The sequence below is a fragment of the Octopus sinensis genome, linkage group LG7, assembly GCF_006345805.1.
Source record: "Octopus sinensis linkage group LG7, ASM634580v1, whole genome shotgun sequence".
Classification (NCBI taxonomy): domain Eukaryota; kingdom Metazoa; phylum Mollusca; class Cephalopoda; order Octopoda; family Octopodidae; genus Octopus; species Octopus sinensis.
The window spans coordinates 53,616,557-53,629,371 of NC_043003.1; the positions used below are offsets into that span (position 1 = coordinate 53,616,557).

The 12,815-nt window shown below is 36.1% G+C and overlaps 1 protein-coding gene across 2 annotated transcripts in view; it reads right to left on the reverse strand.

The window, feature by feature from the left end:
• The window catches only part of LOC115214296 (coronin-7), a 150,358-nt gene extending 137,975 nt beyond the window's left edge, over positions 1 to 12,383 (reverse strand). For both annotated transcript variants that reach the window (XR_003881888.2, XM_029783449.2), the window contains exon 1: positions 12,293 to 12,383. The gene's annotated coding sequence lies outside the window, so the exon portion shown is untranslated. The remainder of the gene's footprint in view (positions 1 to 12,292) is intronic.
• Between the last annotated feature and the right edge of the window lie 432 nt (positions 12,384 to 12,815).

The window sequence follows — 12,815 nt, forward strand, 5'->3', positions numbered from 1 at the left end:
CATTAAATCAGAGAACCAGATGCATAGACAGACCGTCTTCATTTTCCTTCATGGTTTCATAACATCATGCTCCAAATGATGCTGTTTAGTTAAAACTAGTCACAGATTCTTCACTGTTTTAAATAACAGCTATTAATGTTCTCTTAGAATTTCTGATTCAATATGACACTTAAAAACATAGTAGAACACTATAATCATAAATAATGTTGTCAACCAGTTATTGTTATCAAAAGTTGTGGGCCGCAAACTTTTTATTTGTTTAGTGTTATCAAAAAGGTTTTATATCAAAGTGATCACAATAAGCAGCTTCCTCTGTATTTTGAAATTGATATTTATTTTCTCTTGACAACTATTTTAGTTTTCATCTGATCTATGTTATGTCAGTATGTAATCAAAGGTCAGCCCTGACTGAGCTGAGACCTGATAAAGGCATTCCAGCAATAACCATCCCATCATTTTTTCACAGACATTGTCCACTCCAGACTACATTATTCAAGGTGCACTACTGTTTTTAAGATACTAGGATGCGATATCATTGTGACTTTCCTATTTTGAACAGGCTGATTGACAATACAGAAGCTGAGTCATCGGCTCATGACGTCTATATTCTTGTTGCTTAGACTGAGTTCAGCTTTGACTGAACAGATTTACAACCAGAGTCACTCCTACTGTGACCATCCCATCAATTTTGGTTAATCTATAACTACATTATACAATGTGTCTTTCCTTAACTGAGTCAGCAGGGTGTGATTTCAAGGTTATTTGACTGCTATTTTTAGCATGTCACAGAATCATGTAAAGGTAAAAACAAAACAGAAAGGGATAGTGTTTTTTAATGCTAAAGTGGGTTGGATCATTCCAAACAAGTGCTCAGACTGATAAAACATATTTTACAGCTCAACAGACTTAAATACACAGCATAAAACTAGCTATTGGAGACCTGTCTGTTGAACAGACAAACACTAGTGTAACACACCTTAGTATTCGTACACTACCATTGTTGAGAATGATACGTAACAGAAATGACTAAAATTATCTGCCATAATAAAAAAGCATTAAGTTGAAATTTATTTCATATATTATCACAAGTAATCAGCAACTATGGAAACTGTGCTGTACACCTAAAGTGACACACAGATATTATATCTGATTTATACATATATACATACGCGCACACATATTTGTGTATATGTGTATTGTGGGTGCACATACCTATAAATACACCGTGCATATTTATTTATAAACACATCAATGAAGAAGCCTATGGAAGTGCTTGACCTGCCTGATATGACAGCCAATTCTTTTTAAATCACCCGCTAACAACTTAAAGAAAGAATATATTGGTTAACATAATTTTACATATCCCTAAAAAAAACACGATGGTCACACCTGGAACTGATCATAGGTCTTCTCTATCACCATTATCCAGGAGTTAACAAACAACATATACACACTATATATATATATGTACATACAAATATATATATGTATGTACATACACACACACAGAGGTGTGACTATGAAGTTTGCTTCTCAACCTCATGGTTCCAGGTTCTGTCCCACTGGCACACTGGGCAAGCTATAGACTGACTAAAGCCTTGTGAGCAAATATGGTAGATGGAAAATGAAAGAAGCTATCATATATATATATATATATATATATATATATATATATATCATCATTAACATCGTTTAATGTCCGTTTTCCATGCTAGCATGGGTGAGCCTGGGGCAGCCTTCTGGCTCGCCAACACTCAGTCAAACCATCAGACCCATGCCAGCATGGAAAGCGGACGTTAAACAACGATGATGATGATGATGAAATATATATATATATATATATATATATATATATATATAAAAGGTGGGTTTTTTTCTAATATTTTATATATTTATTATATTGTGTGGAATTTGATTTAGTATTTCTAAATTGAATTCTTTTTCCTTGTAAGTTTGGATTTGATTCCCTCAAATAATATTTATAATATATATGTGTGTGTATATATATATATATATATCATCATCATCATCATCATCATCAGACACGTGCCGTCAGTAATTACTCAGGATAGGCAGTTGGCGACCTTTATGTAGTAAAACACACAAAAAAATAAGCGAAACACAGGCGCACGACTGAGCTTAAGGCAGATCTACTTCTGCCTTTATAGCACATAAAGAAAATGGTGTTATAGAAATGTACACAGTAGGTGTACTACAGCAGTAATATGTGCAGCTTAAATACTGAGATTGAAAACCAGGGCAAATTATGCCTACCTAATCCACAAAATATAAAACATTTCACATTTTATGCACAGTAATCAGACTAACCTTCATAATTTTATTGAATTAGAGGCATATTTTGCCATGAGAGGAAAATGTTGCTATCGATCAATTTTATTCAACTGCCTACCTTTCCTACCTAGGCGGTACAACCCTGACATATATATATATCATCATCATCGTTTAATGTCCACATTCCATGCTAGCATGGGTTGGACGATTTGACTGAGGACTGGCAAACCAGATAGCTGTACCAGGCTCCAGTCTTAATCTGGCAGAGTTTCTACAGCTGGTTGCCCTTCCTAACGCCAACCACTCCGAGAGTGAAGTGGGTGCCTTTACGTGTCACCGGCACAAGGGCCAGTCAAGCGGTACTGGCAATGGCCACGCTCAAATGGTGTTTTTTACGTGCCACCTGCACAGGAGTCAGTCAACAGTACTGGCAACGACCTTGCTCGAATGATTTTTCACGTGCCACTGGCACAAATGCCAGTAAGGCGACGCTGGTAACGATCATGCTCAAATGGTGCTTTTTACGTGATATATATACATAGCTCTGAAGTATATTGTACTTTTTAATATGTCTATAAAGAATTTTTTCATGGATGAAAAACTGCAGCTTCTGGCTTTTCAAAAACATCTTTTAAATAAATTACATAGTATAAGATAAGATTTCACTCTAAAGCTACTTCCAGTACATAATACAAATTTTATTCTGCTTATGCACTATAGTTTATACACCAACTCTATATACTTCAGACTAGATGATTCAATGTTGTTTCAGAAGTGACAAGAGTACATGACATAGACAAGCTGCAGCAACAGTGAAATACATAGCTGTTGCTCTCACAGTCACTTTTCGGGTGATTTCATTTTACCTAGCACTGAACTAATTTTTTTTAACACAATGTACTTACAAAGGGATTTTCTGAGAAGAAAAATCACAGCTTCTAGCTTTTCAACAACACAAAAACAGTAACCCTAACCCTATGCTATACAGAATAAGATTTTTCTCTAGAGTTGCTTCTAATGCATAATTTGAATTTGTATATTAGAAAGAGCAAGAGAGTGAGTGTGTGTGTGTGTCCTTGTCTTGATATTACATGACTATTGTAAATGAATGCTATTAAATTTCCAATATTCTGTGAACACATGTCTGGCTATGGGGTAATATTACCCAGCTTGAAAACAGTTTGAAAAAGGAGTTGGTGAAAGGGCATTAGCTCATACAAAATCTGCATCAGTAAATTCTGTCCAACTTATGCAAGCATGGAAATGTGGTTGTAAAACAATGATGATATGTGTAATATATGTATATGTGTAGTGAAGGCGCATGGCTCAGTGGTTAGAGTATCAAGCTTATGGTTGTGAGGTTGTGAGTTCGAATCCCAGACAGGGCTGCGTGTTATCTTCTTGAGCAAGACACTTTATTTCACGTTTCTCCAGTTCACTCAGCTGTAGAAATGAGTTGCGACAGGTGCAAAGCTGTACCGGTCCCTTTGCTTTTCCCTTGGATAACACTGGTGGCATGGAGAGGGGAGGCCGGTATGCATGAGGCAAGCTGGCAGAAACGGGCGAAATGCTTAGCAGTATTTCGTCTGCTGTTACGTTCTGAGTTCAAATTCCACCGAGGTCGACTTTACCTTCCATCTTTTCGAGGTCGATTAAATAAGTACCAGTTACGCACTGGGGTCGATGTGATCGACTTAATACCTATGTCTGTCCTTGTTTGTCCCCTCTATGTTTATCCCCTTGTGGGTAATAAAGAAATAGTTATGCACGGGGCGACTGCTGGTCTTCCATAAACAACCTTGCCCGGACTTGTGCCTGGGAGGGTAACTTTCTAGGTGGAATCCCATGGTCAGTCATGACCAAAGGGGGTTTCAACATATATATGTATGTGTGTGTGTGTTTATTATAGGCACAGGTATGGTTATAAGGTTTGCCTCCCAACCACATGGTTCTGGGCTCAGTTCAACTGCATGACACCTTGAGCAAGTGTCTTCTATTATAACCTCAGGCTGAGCAAAGCCTTGTGAGTTGATTTGATAGATGGAAACTGAAAGAAACTTGTCATGTGTGTGTGTGTGTCTTTATGTCTGTGTTTGTCTTCCACCACTGCTTGACAACCAGTGTTAGTGCATTCACACACCCACGACTTAGCATTTTGGCAAAATGAACTGACAGAATAAGTACCAGGCTTGAAAAAAAAAAATAAGTACCGGGGTTGATTCATTCAACTAAAAGTTCTTCAAGGCAGTGCCCCAGCATGGCCGTAGTCTAATAATTGAAACAAGTAAAAGATAAAAGATATGTACATATAGTTAAAGTCTCTGAAGCCTTGGTTTCTACAGTGTTTAAGAAACTCAGAGTACAAGAAACACTTCCAAACAGGATACCAGTCTGCTACAAAAGTAATGACTGGAACACATTGTTCAGATAAATGAACTAAAGCAATACAAAGTCAAGTGCCTTCCTCAATGACACAACACACTGCCTGGTCCAATAACTGAACCCAGAAACTAATGATTGTTAACCGAACACCCAAACCACAACATCTCTTCATATACACACACATGACAGTCAACACGGGTGTGTGTGTGTGTGTGCATGCATGCTTATTTGAACTCAACGCAATGATATATTAAATAAGTTCAAATTCTGTCTGCAATACATTTGACCTTTAACAGCTATTACAAGTCGGGAGAGTAGCATGCACCATTGAAGGTGTTCCATTGAATTTAGTTGTTTCTGAGTCAATAATTATGTGATTACTAATGATGCATCAATCTCCCTATTTTAGAGATCCAGTACTGAATGGCAATTTGACAGGACTATATTTGTATATGTCTATGTGTGTAATAGAGGAGGCACATGGTCTAGTGGTTAGAGCAGTGGACTCGCAGTCGAGGGATCACGGGTTCAAATCTCAGACAAGGCAATGAGTGAAATACCTAAGCTCCATGCAGCTCCGGCAGAAGGTAATGGCAAACTTCTGCTGACTCTTTCGCTACAACTTTCTCTCACTCTTTCCTCCTGCATCTTGCAGCTCACCTGCGATGGACCGACGTCCCGTCCAGGTGGGGAACCTATACACCAAGGAAACCGGCTCTTATGAGCCAGGCATGGCTCGAGAAGGAACAAATAACAATGTGTGTAATAAATAAATCATAGACAAATGATTGATGTTACAAAGGATATCTATCTATACCTGCTAGGAAGGAAAAGTAAGTTCATCTGCAAATCATTATAGATATATTACAAGATCAAAAGAATATCAAGCTAGGATGGACAAAGGGAATAAGCATTCAAAAAGATATAAGCTTTTACATATATAATTTAGTTACAGCTAGGAAACTTAAAAGAGTATCTGCAGAGTGAGCCATTGTGTTATTGGTTCATATCCTGTTAGTTGCTTTGCTCCCTGTCTGTGTCAAAGACAAGTCTTTTTATTTGTCCATGTTTAGTCCTAGGTTGAACCTAATCAAACAGAGCTATAATTAGAAACATTCAAGCCATAAACAATGCTTTTTTTTTTATCTACTTTGCAGTTGTTCCTTGGACTACATAATCCATTATGCACAGATAGATTTGGCTGATATTTTTAGCAACTCGAGTGACTACACAAAGGTTCCTTCACAGACTCAACTAATGTAGATGAGTAATGTATTTATATTCCAACATTATTTTAATAGCTATAATCTAATTTTATTACGTGTAGACCTTATAGTACAATAATGGAAAGCCTCCATATATGAAATATAAGTTACATTCTTGTTAGTCCTCAATGAGACTAAATAACAATATAACATTTAACACATGCAGCCCACCAAAAAAGTCAGTGCATAAGTTAAAGTGCAGATCAAAGTTCACATGTTATCTTAAACAATAAGAGTATGACATTTATTTAAAACTGAAGCTTTATGCAGGAAACAAGGAGGTCTTTAAGATTCTGACTAATGTTTGCACGTAAACTAACTCTGAAACAATCAAATTATCAAAACTAACTTATTTTAGAGTTATTGTATTATTTCAAAATCAACCCCACTTACATTAATAATATTAAAATCCTCACATATTGGGATTTCTTTCTACATTTTGTTTTTCTCCTTTACATTTATTTGTTCAATGTATATTTTTCCATGCTAACATAAGTTAGATAGAAGCGGTGTCTAAGGCAGAACTTTTTCAGCTGGATGCTCTTCCTGCCACCAACCTTTGTTTTCATGTAAAGGATTTTTATACATTCCAGAGGAATTCAAAAGTACAGAGCTAGCAAACAGTATGTTGACAGGAAACACCAACAGACATCAATGGTGGCAGCTCAACTACAACACTATTTGCAACTTAACTACAGACTCTCTCTCTCTCTCTTTACTCTTTTACTTGTTTCAGTCATTTGACTGCAGCCATGCTGGAGTATCGCCTTTTAGTCAAGCAAATCAACCCCAGGACTTATTCTTTGTAAGCCTAGTACTTATTCTATCAATCTCTTTTGCTAAATCGTTAAGTTATGGGGACATAAACATACCACCATCGGTTGTCAAGCAATGTTAGGGGGACAAACACACACACACAAACATATACACACACATACATATATATGTATACATATATACGATGGGCTTCTTTCAGTTTCCGTCAACTAAATCCACTCACAAGGCTTTGGTTGGCTCGAGGCTATAGTAGAAGACACTTGTCCAAGGTGCCATGCAGTAGGAATGAACCCGGAACCATGTGGTTGGTAAGCAAGCTACTTATCACAAAGCCATATATAATATATATATATAATATATTCATTCTTCAATGAATATATTATATAGAATATTGTAATATATCAAACATTTTTATTGAGTTAGTAAACAGAGATCTAATGGACACAAATTAATCTATTAATTAATCCATAGTGGTAAGGTCAACAAAAACAAAGTATTTAATCTGGTGAGCGATAAATATTATTTAATAAACACAATATGTTTTTATGTGCTACTATTAGTTTCATGTGCTGAGAGCATGCCAAACCAGTGTTTTTTAACACATCTGGTGTCCTAGCGCAATCATCAGAAACTGCCGACATTGCAGAAAGAGTGAACAAACAAACGTACATACATACAGACAGACATACATAGCCATGGATATACAAAGAGCCAGGATCATCATGGCTGGAATGCTTTTGATCATAGGTCTGCTTTATCAAAGAAGACAAAGCTAAACAACAAAAGTAATAAAACCAATTATGCCTATAATTACCATCTTTAATTAGAAAAAAAAATCTTTGTCCTAGTAACATAACCCTTTCACAAACACTATATTTCTAGTATGGTGCCTTTCATCAAACTACACCTACTTACTAATAGAAAGTAGATTTTCAGAAATATAAAAACATACAAACTATATCCCCTATCTTCTAAAAGATAACATCATTGATTAATCCAATTAATGACCAATTAATATTACTATAAATGTATGTAAGACACTACAGATAATTATAAGCAAGCATATAATCACCTGGAATGTTATCTAATTCTTGGTGAAAATGTGATAAGATTACTAAAATTTCAGATTTAATGGTAATATACCATAAAATGCTACATATTAGTGATCCCTTCACTTAAAAATGAAAAAAAAAAACTTTGGCAGAAGCTATGCTCATGTCAGTAAACCCCATCAGTTTATATTTAGGGTCAATCCTTAATACAATTTTGACAATTGAGTAATTGTGACCAATGCCAAAATCCCAACATCGCACAGCTGAAAAAGCAAAAATCATTGTTCATGGACAAGCTAACCATCATTTCTAAGGCTCAAAGAAGAACAACCTTCAAATTATAGGAAATCAAAGTGGGACAACTGATTATAGAGATCATAGGAACAAGAGCTTGTATGAAGAAATTCTATTTAGGTAATTTTCCTTATGTGCAATGTACAGCCTTTTTCCTACAAGGACAGGCTTAGGTCTTAGGTCTATTCATCATCATCATCATCAATGTTTAACATCCGCTTTCTATGCTGGCATGGGTTGGACGGTTTGACTGGGGGCTGGCGAGCTTAAAGGCTGCACCAATTCATTATTCATAAAAAATAAGGTATGTGACGCCTTGCAGCTCAAGAAGACCTGCCATGGTGCTGGTGCCACATAAAAGCACCCAGTATACTCTGTGGAGTGATTGGTATTAGAAAGGGCATCCAGTCATAGAAACCATGCCATATCAGGCAATGGAGCCTGGTGTGGCCCCTGGTCTTATTAGCTCCAGTCAAACCGTCCAAGCTAGGGTGGAAAATGGACATTAAATGATGATGAAGGTAGGAAAGTCAAAAACTTTTATCGACTATTTAATATAATCTGATTCCTATGTATATGTCATTTTTAATCCAAGGCTCTAAGGATACGCAGAATACCTTGCTACAATCCCTACATGTGTCATAGGGATGTTATTATGATGTACTTGAGTACCACACGACCTGGACCTTTAATAAAGGCACACAGTACTAGATTTAATCTAAACTATGATATGAATGTTTATTAATCTGTATCTAAGTTGTGCACAACAGGGATAAGACCTCTTGTCATTAGACATTTTGAGTTTTCCTTTATTTAAGGAAAAATTTAAGTCTGATTCATGACAAGGGTATTTTAGTAAAAAACAAGTAAATTTTGATAACCAAACAGAACATGAGGACAGACCCTCCCAACTAGGACATAAGGTAAGTCTATTCATGAATACTTCTTAGCTAAAGCCCAAACAAACCTTTACGTATGCCATGTACCAATTATCTCTTTACAGTCTTCAGATAAAACTGTACTGAGATGAAATTTTATAGCCAGTGTCAAAAACCATAAAGGTTACATAACAAAGTAGTTATGTACCTGTAAACTATACAGTGTTTATGTCCTCAACACAGATTATTGTTTTCATATCCAAAACAGTACACCTGTCTTATCATAGAAAATCACCAAGCCCTTTATTATACACTTCCTATAACCTCGTGTATATCTTTGTTTGAATGGTGTCCACATTTCACAACTGCTATTCTCACTAACTATTTCTGTCCTCTGGAACAAAGATGGATAGTTGCAACAGCAGCAGCAGCAGCACCAAAAACTTGCTTTCCATTTAATAATTAAAGAGAACAGTTTCTCATTGCCTTCTCCAAGCCTATGGAGCAATGCAAATTAACAAAGCAATTATCAATTATATCGTTAAATGATGATGATTATGATGATAGTGTCAGCGTTGCCTACAGGAAAAACTAGCTCACTGACTCAGCCGAGTATGACTCTTAGAAACACACAAACATACACCCGCCCCCATATATATATATATATATATATATATATCACACATACACACTAAATATGTATGTACCACGTTCTAATTAATATATAACGCAGTGTATAATGTATATATCAAATTTAGTGATATATTACTCAAAAGTTAATTAAACGTACTTATGAAAGAATGTGAATTTGTGATGTTCATTCATTTCCGAATGACACAAGTAAATTGAAATAGTTTTAGCTGGGAACGAAAACTAGGTGATTCGGTTCACCGAGTACTCGATGTCACAGGGGCTCGCCATGTATACAGACATGTGTTTGTGTGCGCGTGTACGTGAGCGCGTGTCAGGGACACCGAGAATATCCGTATATGAATATATTTACTTTTCGGTAGAAGAATTTACTAAGGGTGTATAAAACCACACAAAGGAGTTAAAGTTACGGGGAAGATCCAACAACTCAATGTTAAATAAAAAGAAATACATGATTTAAACAAATTTGAAGTCTACCCCGCTATGGTGTCACTTTACAAGAATAAGTGGGCGGTTCTTTAACATGACCAGGGCACTCTTGCAAAATGTAACTTAACGGATTATATAATTCCATTTTATGGGAAATAAGCCGAAAATGTTATATGTACACGAATGTGTGTCCGTGCGCGTACACACACACACATATATATGCCTTCGTCTTTTGTCTATTTTCATAAAGCTTCCCGTTATATATATATATACATACATACATTCATACATACAGATTACGCAAGCATGTATATCTATTGCGGTTTAAGCATACGTGTGTGTGTGTGTGTGTGTGTGTGTGCAAACAGCGCGTGTGTGAGCGTTCGCGAGCGCGCTGAAAGTGTCTGAACTTTCATTCATCTGGAACAATTAACAGATTTCAGACAAATGAAACGTTTCATCAAAAAGATGTTTATCATTAAGGTAGAAGCGTCTCTGTGACTGAATTTGACATTTTTGTTTGTAATAATAAATCAACAATGACAGACGATGATGATGATGATACAGTAGACTACTACGATGACGACGATGATGATGATGCAGTAGGCTACTACTGCGACGACGATGATGGTAATGATGATGATGATGATGATGATGATGATGATGATGATGCAGTAGACTACTACTGCGGCGATGATGACAGGAACAATACAATTGGAGGAGAGGTTTGAAATTATTACTCTCGGAAAATTCATGTAATGTATGCCACATCGTCGCAGCTACTTCGACCCAAACTCAAGATTTCTGTGTTTCATTATGAAATTATCACCATTAATGTTATTCAATTAAAAGTTCCAAAGAGATTGGGAGACAGAAGTGGGAGGGGAGTGAGAGCTGAATAATAAAAAAATTTCAACTTCATCTTGAAACAAAGGAAAAATAATTGATTAAATTTTAGCGAAAAATTAATTAATTAATTAAAGTAAGTGCTATTAAGATGGAAAAATATAAATATTTAACACTCGAAATATTCATCGATAAATAAAAGATTTTTTAAAATCATTACAAAAAAAATGTTTTTAAAAAAAATATAATTTACAATATGTGACAGAAAAATATGAGGCTGAGACAGTGGGTGGGAGAGAACACGGGAAAAGAAAACAAAGAGTGCATATTGCATATATGTGCATGCCTGTGTGTGTGTGTGTGTATTGCGCGAATGTGTGCAGTAGTATCAGACAAATCCATTGAGTAATGCGATCGATCATAGGAAGCGAAACACCTCAAAATTAAACAAAGCCTAGAATCATGGTGAAACAGTAAAAACAGCAGTGGTTGTGAACAGAATTGTATTTCAGATGCTTGCCAATGCACCCATCATACGCTCGCGCACGCATACACACACACACATACATACATACATATAAACGCCTTTATATATTCATATATATATATATACACGTATTAACTGTTTTCATCGATTGGTCATGACATTTTAGAGTTAGAAGATGCTCTGCAAAAACAAGCACGCACACACACAAAAACGTGCATATATAAATATATGCATAAATACCCTTGTGTATACAATATGTATTCATATGTGTGTATGAGAGAGAGAGTGTGTGTGTGTGTGTGTGTGTGTGTGTGTGTGTGTGTGTGTGTCAGAATATATATAAAATACGTTAATGCAAGTGTCAGTAGAACATGCCTAAGAGCCGTTCACGTTGTCACTGGAAAAATAAGGGAAATGAAGTTTAGAAGAGAGGCTTTGTGTGCGGAACATGTAGATAGATTATGATGAATGTGTGTACGCGTCAACTACACGCATTTCTTTAAAAAAAAAAACAAATACACTCACACATATAAATAATGTAATGCGGTGTGTATATATGTAGGAATAGATTACTGCAAACAATAAAGGTTTGAATTAGCTTTCAGGTTTTGAACTTTCAATCTGATCTTAGTCGCCTGGACCGATAAAAATAAGTACCAGTAATATACATTGAATGAGTCACTCCACAATTTCTCTCCTGTTCAATCTGATTGATTATATATATATATATATATATATATACTGTTATGTGAGGCTTTTGTTTCTTTTTCACAAAAAGAGAATAAGCGGAAACAGGTGTTACTGGAAAAGGGTGTTTTTTTTTTCCCCTCCCCAATAGCCCTCGTTATTCATTCATTTCACATAAAGTAATAATAATATGAATGAGTAACGAGTTAGAAACAAAAAAAAACACGAAAGACCAAATAGATAAGTACTTACTTAGTTGAAAACTGACTGCTGTTATTAGAGCTGACTGCTGGCTACGTCATGGATCACATGATCCCAACCGGCTTCCGGGTCCAAAGAAATTATCGACAAGCTGTCGCTCTCTTTGTCTCTCTCTCTCTCTCTTGCTCTTCATCTCTCTCACACTTTCTCTCTCTCTCTCTCTCTCTCTCTCTCCCTTGCTCTTCATCTCTCTCACACTTTCTCTCTCTCTCTCTCTGTCTCTGTCGCTTGTTTATTGTCATGAAGAGACAGCAGAGACGGGGGGGGGGAGAGACTAAAACAAAGTATTGAAGACATGAATGTGTCGGTCTGTGTTTATCTCTCTATGTGTGTGTGTGTGTGACCGCTCACATTTGTTTTGCTTTCTTTATTTTTTAACATGTAATTGATTCCGTGTTCTTGTTTCAAAATCAAATGACCAATTAAATAATCAACCGATTGTTAGTTTATTCACATAAACTGCGGAATTTCTTCCCGAATTGTTTATACATGGATTAAAAAGAAATTCAACGAG